This window comes from Ascaphus truei, chromosome 5 (assembly GCF_040206685.1).
Source record: "Ascaphus truei isolate aAscTru1 chromosome 5, aAscTru1.hap1, whole genome shotgun sequence".
Taxonomy (NCBI): domain Eukaryota; kingdom Metazoa; phylum Chordata; class Amphibia; order Anura; family Ascaphidae; genus Ascaphus; species Ascaphus truei.
In genome coordinates this window covers 88,946,529-88,958,710 of record NC_134487.1, presented here as the reverse complement: position 1 = coordinate 88,958,710, position 12,182 = coordinate 88,946,529, and the positions used below count along the sequence as shown (strand labels likewise).

General features: G+C 39.5%; 1 protein-coding gene across 2 annotated transcripts in view; it reads left to right on the top strand.

The window, feature by feature from the left end:
- The window catches only part of SYT1 (synaptotagmin 1), a 905,119-nt gene that overhangs the window by 241,552 nt on the left and 651,385 nt on the right, over positions 1 to 12,182 (top strand). For both annotated transcript variants that reach the window (XM_075600187.1, XM_075600188.1), the window contains exon 3: positions 6,694 to 6,771. The gene's annotated coding sequence lies outside the window, so the exon portion shown is untranslated. The remainder of the gene's footprint in view (positions 1 to 6,693; positions 6,772 to 12,182) is intronic.

Here is a 12,182-nt window from a genome sequence, read left to right as displayed (position 1 = left end):
ATGTGATCCAGTCCATAACCTCCCAGGCATGACACTTCAAACTGCTGTTAGGCCTGCACCTGGATAGGATAACATTGTATCCTATCCAGTCTGCAATTCACATGCTAGGCCTCTGTGCATGAGTTTAACCCCAATACTGCCTGTCCCTATTAGGACTTATAATGTTAGGGCCAAAGAAAAGGGTATAGCCAGGGGTACTAAGCTACATATGCATAACTGCAGGCAGGTTTAGAAAGTGCCTTGTACTAATGGACTGAGATACATTTGGTTAATGCATACTAATTTGAGTGAAGTGTGCTACTCCTACAGTAGAGAAGTACAAGTTCATTAAACAAAGAATGGTAATGTTTAAAGCAAGACATGTCTACACTGTATTTTGTATTGAGACACCTGTGGGATTCCTACTGTAGCGACTTCCTTACAACTACCAAGCATCACAGACAAAGTTATTCATGGTGCCACCTGCTGGCCATGTGTTGAACTGCAATATCATAAATAACCACACAAATAATTATTCTTGGCGAACCGCAGAGGAGGCACGGCTGGTCACGGAGGTGTGGACAACAGTGTTTACGCAGGTGTCACGCCACACCTGGTGGTGCTCACGCTTTAAACATTTTTCTCAGCTGAGCACTTAAAATAGACGGTCAAATGTGTCAAAATGTAGTCAATTTTTTTTAATTTTCGTATATACAGTATCTTCCATTTTTTTGCATTTTTTTTAGGATTCTTCACAATTCAAATGTTCATCCTTTTTTGGCAGATGTTTGAGTACTCAATTATTGGGTGGCTGCTGCAGACCCTCTCATAATCTCTAATTTCAGATATAAAATCCATTTGTTTTGGAAAAAAAATGTAACCTTCTCCCATTTAAAATATTCAAATATTCATCAGAAAAAATTGAGCAATAAAAATTAAGTAACAAAAAAAATATTCAAATATTCCAATGAAAAAAAACATGTGTCACTTTTTTTCTGCATTCCAATGAATTTGCAAATATAAAAAAAAATCCAATTTTTGTAATGAATCCAAATTCGGGGGAATAATTCTCCCAACTCTAGACACATGTTCTTACCTCATAACATCTGACTTGAACACACCTAAAGTACATATGTTTGCATTGTTTGATAGATTTATTTTAAGTCCGCCTGTGTGACTCTTATTAAATGAAACTAAAATAATCATGCATTTTGTATCTAGAATACGGTACAACTATAGGTATTTCTTATGTAACGGTGTTTTCCCCCCACCAATCGCAGATAGGGTCCATTACAGGTGTGTGTGGTGTATACCTGCTGGTAAAAAGAGGGCTAAGTCATCCGCGATGATTTCGGGACACAGGAGCAGGCTATTTGTGTCCATACCCCACATAATACTTAGCAGTGCAGCGCCGCCATCTGCCGTAGGCTCCAGGGATGTATGGAGATGATCTCCTACGGTAGAACTTGTACCACTCCCTTCAGTTAGATCACACATCAGGCCGGCGGTATTTTTCAAACAGGAACGGTTTATTACTACACACTTTGCAGTAACTCAACAGCTCCTCAGCAGTCTTCTGTCGGATACAGTCTCCTTAGATCAGCTCTCACTGGTGATGGTCCCTGTACCGTCACTACAGGCCAAGGGCACCCGCAGCCATCCTAGCTCATCCCCAACTCCCTAGCGAGGCAGAGGTATAATCATACTCACTCCTCCCTGCAGGGAAGAGCACGTGGGTAGGTACCAATCTCAGGCTCCCAGATGTGTGACCTGCCTTCCTCAGAGGGAAGGAACAACCTCTAACTTTAGGGAGGTCCTACCCTTAAGTGCAGCCAGAAGGTGGGCATCCCGCTGTCAAAGCTACAACAGGATGTACCACCCCCTGCTGTCACTAAAGTGAAGTACCAATGGTGAAGGGGAAACCCCATACCAACTACTAGCAATCCTGTGAATACCAGGGTTTACTGCCAGACCATTGAGTAGAATAGTAGCCAGGGGGTACCCCGCTACACTTAATTTAAATTGCAGGCTTAATAGTCAAAATAAAAAAAAATTGTCCAGACAGATGATTATTATTAGGAAAAAACCCTTGATTATAGAAAAAGGCCAATTACAACAAATGTTGTAGAATCTGTTTAGAAATGCCTCCTAAACCTAGCTGGAGATTTAAATGCAATTATGAATCCAAATCTAGATAAATACCCCAGCCCCACAACACCACAAAGGACAGACTCTACTTAAGGATTTGTCTCCATGTCAAAATACCTGATGCTTGGAGATTTATTCCTCCCAATGTGAAAGAGTTTATTTCTTCTCACATCCCTGTAATAGCTATTCATGTATTGACTACATTTTTGTCGAACAACAAATAAGTGACCACATCTCCTCAGCAACCATTGCCCCTTCTGCTTGGTCAGATCGCTCTACACTTATAACTGAGAGGGAGGGCATTACAACTAAAAACAAAACAAGATTGTGGTCTTTAAACAAATCTTTATTGATAAATACACAAACTCTCCATCAATGGAGGAAGTGCCCACCCAATACTTCAAGCTAAATAACTCCCCAGAGGTGTCCTCTTTTACCCTTTGGGATGGACTTAGATCGGTGAGCAGAGGTAGGCTGTTTGCGCTAGCTTCTTGAAAAAAAAAAAAAAAGATAAAACAAAACAAATTAATATATGAACAAAAAATTTGACAATTGAACCTATCCACAAAACAAATCCCTCCTGGAAAAACTATAGTGAAATAATCTCAGTAACAGTCCAATAGAATCTTCTGTTGGTGACAAATGCAGATAAAGCAATGTGATGGACCCAACAGAAATATTACGAAAAAAGCAAGATACTGTTGAATAAAAGAAAAACAAACGAAGACCAAAATCCATAGTATGTACACACCAAAAATGGTCGCATTTGCCCTAACCCTAAAATTATTTATAAAGTATTTAGAGAATATTACGCATCCCTATACAATCTACCTGGCCAGGTGGGTGACTCGGTTAAAAATAAGAGAGCACGAAAACTCTAAACTTCTTAGCAGAATGCCAACTCCCACACTTAAACCAAACAATATAATAACCCTTGAAAAGAACTATAGAGACACTTGAAATTCAGGAAGCAATCAATTCCCTGAATAATGGGAACGCCCCTGGCCAAGATTAATTCTCTAACCTTTACTACAAAAATATTTCTATAATACTTCTTCCATATTTAGCAAAGATATTAAATTAAATGTTCCTAGGCCTTTCTCCACCTAGAGATATGTTACAAGCAACCATAGTTGTAATCCTGAAAAAGAGAAAAGACCCTCTGATATGCTCTAGTTAAAGACCGATTTCCCATTTAAACACAGATCTAAAACCTATATGCTAAAATTTGGGCCACAAGAATGAACAATATTCTCCTTAAACTAATCCATCCTGATCAATTTGGCTTTGTTCTGGGCAGACAAGCCCATGACAATACAAGAAGGATTGTACATCTTATACATGTGGTAAAACAAACAGGATGTCCCTCCCTTGTGCTCTGATTAGATGCAGAAAAAGCATTCAATAGACTAGATTGGCAGTTCCTGACGGCCACGCTCTCACATATGTATTCACACGAAAAATTCTAAATACTATAAATATGTTATATTCTGCCCCAACGGTTACAGTGAAGGCCAACAATATCTCATCTGACCCTTTTCTGATGCTAAATAAAACAGACAAAGTTGCCCATTGTCTCCTTTACGATTTGCCTTGGCCATAGAACCATTAGTCTGCCAGATAAGAATGAATCCAAACATTACTGGTATTTCTGTTTAAAAACCCCGCACCTCATTTCTGTTCAAAACCTCGCACCTCACTCCCGGATTATTTCCACAACTATCAGAATTTAGTTCTCTCTCGGGATACAAAACTAATAATACCAAATCCTTGGACCTTAGTATAAATCTCCCTAAAGAAATTTAAAAATTACTACAACTTAATTTGATTTTAAATGGAATCCTAACCATATTAAATATCTAGGTGTCCAAATAACCAATGATTACTCTACATTATATATTACAAATTATAAACCTTTCCTCAATCACATAACAAAAGACTTGGCCACCTGGAACCCACATACAGTATAAGCTCTTGATTTGGGAAAATAGCAACTATTAAAATGAATGTTCTACCTAGATTTCTCTATCTTTTTCAAACCCTCCCGGTTAAAATCTGCCAGAAAGATTTAGACAATGTACAAAAGAAAATATTGAAATTTGTTTAGCAAAATAGATGCCCCAGAGTCTGCAAATATATTCTCTACAAGCCCAAGTTAGGAGGCCTGATTCTCCCGAATTAAAAAAATTAGAGTGGCTCAGTTAGGGCAACTGATTAGTTGGCATGCAAATCTGTCTGACAAGCGGTGGGTAGAGCTAGAAAATTTGATTTGCTCTCCAATTGGAAATAAGAATCTTCTTTGGTTTAACAAAAAATCTACACCAGCTGGGATCTATAAAAACCCAGTAATGTCCTTTGCATGTAATTTTTGGGACTCTCTTAAATCCAGGTTTACGTTAACCAACTCTCCTTCTCCCATGCAACCTCTGTGTATGGAACCCTCCCTTCCTTTCTATATAGGTAACCAACAAACAAATCCCTGGACTCAAAAAGGACTCTTAAGATTCAACAATATTCTTATCCATGGGAAGGTTCCCTCTTTTGCCTCATTACAATCTAGTCATCACATACTGTACCTTCCTCTGAATTTTTCAAATTCCTCCAGATCAGGCACTATATTTAATATACCTACAAATTAGATCGATCCCAAGATCCTACTTCATTCGAGAATTGATGTTTACACCAATCCCTCACAGAGGGGATTATCTCCAAGTTATACCACAGTCTGGCTCCCTTCAAAATTAACTAGGCACCCGGCAGATAATAACCTCCCGAGAGAAAGACCTAAACACCAATTTACACTTGGATATATGAAAAGATATATGGGAGGCCGCTTCCAAAAACTTATCGTGTGTCATGATCAAAGAGAACATTTACAAATTAATATACAGATGGTACATGACTCCTACCAGGTTACATTCTTTTCCCCCCCCAGGTTTCTCCCCATTGTGCTGGCATGACTACAGTGATATGGGGACTATACTGTACATATTCTGGTAATTCCCTAAAATTCAACTACTAGTGAAGGAAGTGCTTGCCTTAATATATAGGATCTTGCAGGTCAATATTCCCCCTGATCCACAATACACATTATTAGGGAAACCCATAGACAACCAAAATAAACATGAAATCAACATCATTTCCCAAATTGTAAATGCCACTAGGTGCAATATTGCTAAGAATTGGAAACAATCTGCCCCCCTCTCTACATCAAATAAACAGTAACGTGTGCCACATAGTATATATGGAAAAACTGCTTGCCTAAATGGTTCAACCTAACAGTTTTCGAGGGCTTGGGCCCCTTGGTTCCGACATGCTGGTATCTCTGTACTTCGATTAAAATACTCTGAACGCTGTGATGTATACTATGTTAAAACGTATGTTTAATATATTGTATACAGTATGTGCAAATTCTGTACCATAGCAGCCATTGTGGAAATTTTGGGGTCCTGCCTTATAAATCGGCTGAGCTTGCGTCTTCTGGTCACACCTTTGAGCTGTTGTACATTCTAACTTCTTACAGGGCCTTCCTATTATTTTTTATATATACTGAAAATTAAAGGAGTGGCATAAATCCAAAGATAACAGTTAGTGCCTGGCTTTGAGAAGGATAGTTGTGATAAGTTTAGGTCTCTCTTTTGCCTTACATGCAGTCGCTGCATAGTTAGAAAAATAATGCATTTCAGCTATGTCGGTAAACATTATGTGTCGACGTTAATAACTTCAATTACATTATTGTTTAAATTGTTGTAGACATAAATGCCCTCTTAATTGCCTATCTGGCATGGTGTGTTAGAGAATTGTCACAGGGATGATTAAATGTGTTGTTTTACACAATGAAATAGGACAACATGAAAATGTGGCCTTTTTTGTTAATACACAGTACTTTTTCTTATCCCTTCAAATTCATGTTATATAGAACACAGTATGTAAGTAATCAGCAAGTAGTTGCAACGAATGCTTTATAACGCTGTCTGCAAATAGCTTTATCTGTTTCGGTATCACAAGATGGTCCGATTAGGCTCACTCACACACCTATTTACCCTGTATATTTTAATGAGAAACCTTATTGCATCTTTTTGATCTGATCCAAAATGTATTGCTCATGATTTTATTCATTATTCTCTCCGGCACCTGTTAGATGTTTTACTTCAACTATGTAATTTATGACTGGGCTATTCTCCAAATGAAGCGGAGATGAAAATGAGAATCCATTATCAACTTTTCAACATATTAGATTAGGAGCTAATCAGAGTGACCAGCCAAGTTAACAAATAGTCTGTGAAACTAGGCACATAATCCTTTTTTTCTAAATAAGGTCCTTGATCCCTTGGTTAATGTATTCATCACTAAGATTGCCTCTCAAAAATATAAAAACTCAAAATCTAATTTTCAGATACATTGAAGATGTGTGTATATTCTGGAAAATGTTAAGGTTTATTCAGTGTACGTGCAAGAGAAAATATGAATACATTTCAAGAGTTATCTTTTGAAAAAGATAGGATAAAACCGATGCTTATGAATACTGTGATTTAAAAAAATTATATTTATCAAATTATTTTTCAGGATCAGACGGAAAGTATTGAGATTAACATACTTGCATTTCAAATCCATCAGTGTGACGAATTGAACTAAAATACATTTGTAAGTATATTACTTTTTATATTTTCTACAGTATGTATTGCTCAATTTCACAGCTGTATCAATGAAAGTATGCATTTTCATTTTATAATGGCATTGTTAACAAAACATACGTCTTGCTTTTAAATGTGCAAAATATGAAGAATTAACAGGAGTACAGTACAGTACTGTACATTAAATAGAAGGGTGCAAGAAGCAACCCACTGTGGGTTTGTTGGGTCCTTTTTAGGTTGTGTGGTTTAGGCTGATTTTATATGGGGTTTATTTTTAATTTAAAGGCATGAACAAGGAGGCGCTAGCTTCCCCCCCCCCCCTCCTCTCTCCCATTACCCCATCTACATAAAACATACAAATTAACGAGAGGACACAGTTTGGAGGTAAAACGGCCACGGCTTGTTTATTAATCACAACTGGGGATAGTGTACCACCTGTTCACGCCAGAATGCTCAGAGCTGTGCAACGCAAAGGGGGCACCCGGAAATATGTCCCGGTGATCTGCCCCCTTACTTCAACCCCCCGCTTTACCAGCCCCGAGCCTCTTCTGGCGGGACAAGCACTTACCTCCCCCCCCTCCAAACCGCTGCAACACCAAGGAACAAGTGACAGTTGCTTGCTCCTTGCTCCTTGGCTCCTGATTTAAAACCCAACCGACCCAACTGCCACCCTGATCGCTCTCGCGACCACCAGGCTAGGTGGTGGGGGGGGGGGGGCAGGGGGCTTCACCCCCCGGTCAATGGCTGTTGCTGCCCATCCGGGCTAGGTCAGCTCTTTTCTGTAAGTATAGCAATTATTCTACTCACATGATTTGAGAAACCTTGTTAAAGAAATACTCTTTCATGTTCTGTCAATATGGAAAGACTCAGATGTGATAAAAAGCCATATCCAGTAAAGAAAGAAGATATGGAAGATGGTGCAGGGCAAGGGTAGCAAACCAGTCCACACAGGCAACCAACTACAACACAGGTTTCAGGACATCCCTGCTTCACGACAGGTGGCTCAATCAGTTGCTCACTCATTGACTGAGCCACTGATTGAGTCACCTGTGCTGAAGCAGGGATGTCCTGCAAACCTGACCAGTTGGTGGCCCTTGAGGGTTTATGGGGAAACGAAAAGCTCTAGTAAATCTGTAAATAAGTGAGAACTTTAACTAGAAAGTTTTCTGGGCATGGAGCAGTCCACCCCCACCCTCAACTCCCCGAGTTCAGGCTTTTAATACCACATATAGTATTGAATTTCAGAACTAAGAGTATTATTTAAGGTGCCACATTTATCTTTTTTTTTCATTTTAATACCACAACTACTTTTTTTGTAATCACTATTCTAATTAGATTTGTACAATTTAGAAGTTTAGAGCTTTGCTACAAAGAACATTATTATTATAAGTGTACAGATGTGTCCTCCTGTTTTCTCCTGCTAGCCTAGGAAAATCTGTGGCTATCTCACAGAACGCTGCAACATTTCAGTGATATTTCTGCAGTCAGACTAATTGCCCATTGGATTAACACAGCAGGGACTATTTGAATGGGACTACAAGGACCCCCATTGTGTTAATCTGATGGGCCATTAGTCTGGCTGCAGAAATATCATATAAATGTTGTAGCATTTCTGTGAGAGCCACAGATTATTTTAGGCTAGCAGGAGAGAACAGGAGGAAACATCTGTAGTTTATATTTAGCCACCCTTCTCCTGTGAACATGTTTATATATTATTTCTGAAGAGTAAGTATATGTGTGCTCACTGCTCATTTATTAGGCTGGCGGGTCCCTGTTCCAGAAGAACTAACACTAATGTTTGTAATCTCAGATAAGTGGAAATAAAATGGATTATCCAAGATCAAGGGAAGCTGACAATGATTTTTAACCATGTGTTCCCTGGTGTGTCCTTATATCAAACCATGTTTTCTATTTGATAAGACAATATTTTTACCTTAGGCCACTCTGTGCAAAGAATAATTTTGCTTTAAAATTGTTTGCCAAAGCTGAAATGGCCTCATTTCTGTGATACTGTAAATTACAGGAATAGTTTATTAAAATGCATAATTTGTAGCTTACTTCAGGGGCTTTGTACAACGTCTTGTAGTTATATTTCTATTCTTGGGGTTGTAGTATATTTTTTACTGGAGTATTAATTTTTATTTTTAATGCCTGGCTGCCTTCACACGCCATCCCCTGATTTACTCAAATGGTTGTAACTGGAGGTACTTCATTTAAAGTGTGATCTCAAATCAGACACCAGGCTGAAAATGTTAACTACAGTATATACTGTACAGATACAGACATCATAGACACTCTGGGTTAGTGGTATCTTCTTACCAGTGCGGTCCTATTGCGGTATGTTCTTGTAGAACGGCGTGCAATCCACCAAGAGAGTTGACCATAGGAAAAAGATGAAATAGGCAGCGCACTGCCAAAAAGCAGGATGAGGCTCAAGGGTTAAAAAATAGAAAACACCTTTATTCCATAACAGAATGAAACAGAAAGACCCCCAAACATCTCCAACAGTACCACACCTACGCGTTTCGGACCTTGATAAAGGGCACACAGCCCGAAACGCGTAGGTGTGGTACTGTTGGAGATGTTTGGGGGTCTTCCTGTTTGATCCTGTTATGGACTAAAGGTGTTTTCTATTTTTTAACCCTTGAGCCTCCTCCTGCTTTTTGGCAGTGCGCTGCCTAAAACATCTTTTTCCTCATTATTAACCCATTCTTATTACTTATATTATGCTATGTAAAAGCCTGTACATCTTGAACGCTTTAATTTAAAGTGATGTGTTAGTTATAGATACACTGTTTGATAAGCATGCCCACCATGCCCAGGTTACTCTAGATCTGGCAAGTCCTAATGATCATATTCTTCTGCAGGAAGGGTTTTAGAGAATCCCGAGATGAAACTGAAACATTATGAGTTGGCTCTAGAGAAGGCTCGCATAAAGTCCCTTCTACAGAGGTGTCACTTGTTGATGAGCATCTTTACAGCTGGTCAGCATGTTGATGCCAGTGGTTTTCACCCTATAGGAGACAGGCCCTGCAACCTCAGTAAATATGGAGTTGGTCTAAAAAAGTGGGTTCTTTCTACAGTCTCTCGCAAATACAAAACCTTGTCGAGTGAAGAAATGTAGGAATGATGATGACAAAGAAGTCCAGTGCCTACTCCAGCTTTTGTTTTAAGGTTGTAGTTAGCTCTGGGTTGAGTCAGTCAAGGCAGGTCTTGAGATGACTCTCCATTAGTAGCTTTGATTGACTCTAGGAATTGGGAAGGGATTTGACATGATCATGGAGGAAACTGGCAAGTCTGGTCAGCCATTCACACACACTCATCATTCTTGTAGCCACTTTAGTTGTCTGTACCATCTGTTTTGCTTGTCAACTAGCTTAAAAATATTAAGGAGAAATGGTGACAGCTCATTTTTTTTTTTTTTTTACAAAACTCTTGCAGTTTTCAAAGGTAAAAGTACTTCCATTATCAGCACACTGGGACAGTTGGATTCCCATGAGTTGCGAACAGCTGTCAAAGAGCAGTGATTGTTGTGGCAAATGTTTGTGATGAGACAAAGATCACTTGAGCCATTTTGAGTAAGAGTTCACAACTATCAGGATGTTCTTCCATTGCAATAGGATCAAGGATTCTTACTGTAGTAATTTCCCATATAAACATTAGTACTTTTGGTTGGTTATGTCCAATAGCTTGTCATGTGCTGCACTCATTTACAAAATGTTCTATGTCTAAAATTCTGGGCCACCTCACTTTCTATCTCCTTCTGGGTCTGCCTATATTAACCACTTCCCCACCCTGGGACTGCCTCTTAACCCTGTCTCCACCCAGGGACTGCCTCTCTTAATACCTTTCCCACCCCAGGATTACTCTTAAACCCCTTTGTGTCTCTGTCACTGTGTCTCTCTTTATCTTGCCCCTAAGAAACTCCTTCCTGATGCTCAACAAATCCCCTAAACATCCTTCCCCTCCATCAATCAACAACCTCCCATATCACCTAAACACTGCCCTGCTCAACAAATCCCTTGAATTCACTGACCCTGCTCAACACTTTGCCTCCCATCACACCTCCCATCACCCACCCTCTGCTCAACAAACATCTGGCTCCTACATTTTATAAACAATTTTCCACCCGAGCCATATTCACTTAGCATGTGAACCCACGCCATCATTGCATTCTAGTTGGCATACAGTACTGTATCTGGAGGTGTTGGTTTGGGTTTAAAGAGTACAGTATATTTAAATTGTGATCAGTATGAATTTTAAAGACATGTCCATAGATATCATTGTGAATTTTATTTCAGCTATAACAATGAGGGCTTCTTTATTAATCTGTGCATAGTTTCACTTTGTGAATTTCCTATTTGGCTTTTGGTTCAGGAGTATCATGGGTTGACTTTACCTTGTCTTCTGTTGAGTGCATTCAAGATGCATCAATGTGATAGCTCAAGAAGATAACACTCTTATCTTAAATGTTTCGTTCTTGACTCGTACAGTATGCATGATGCCTCAAAGTGGAACAGAACTAAAGTAGCGCTGTTAATATATGCTCAGTCTCATTATTAGAACTTTTTCAAAAGATGGTGCAACAAATGGAATACTATTGAGCAGAGTTTCTTTGAACCACTGAAAAATTCCTAGTGCAACAGAAATTCCAAATTGAAGACACTTTTCTTGGAAGGCCCAGTGGGTTATGATAGTCTATGCATCTATTGATATGCCTGGGCAAAGTCAAGTTTTACAAAAACTTTACATCCAGAAAGAGCAGTGAATAGTTGTCTTACAGCAAGCACAGGGTATGAGTGCTGTGCAAGAGCCTTGTTTACTGTACATTTGTGGTACAGTGAGGGGGTAACCAGGCCATCAATAAAGGTATTATACCCAGCTGGTTACATCTGAACTATATTTGTGGGTTTAGAGTGTCAGCTTTTGGACCCATTGGTTGTACATAAAATGTATGTGATTGTGCAACCATAAAGAATTTGTGTGTGTTTTACCTTTCCAGGAGTGCTAACCAGTGGAGGTTCCCAGGCTATGAGTTTCAAGGGTTTTGCAGAAAAAGGGTTGTCACATTGTGTCTAGGAAGACGGGGCCCATAGTTGCTGGCCACCCCAAAAATATCCAAAGGATGTCCAAGGTGTGAAGACCATTTGGACAGGAGGGTAGGATTAAATTATCCACATCCTCAGATAAATGGACGCCCTGTTAAATTCCATTTGGCCCCCCCAGACTGTCCGGGGCCTGTCACCATGGGTGGCATGGAGGGATTTCCCATGCCCCTTGGTTCATTCAGATTTCCAGGTAACCTTGTGCGTCCTACCAGCCCTGCTCTGATTAGCTGCTGAGAAATTTCTCAGGCTTTTTGATTGGTCAATAGTAATTTGGGAATGAAACACTAGAGGTATTATAAACCGCTGCGCAACT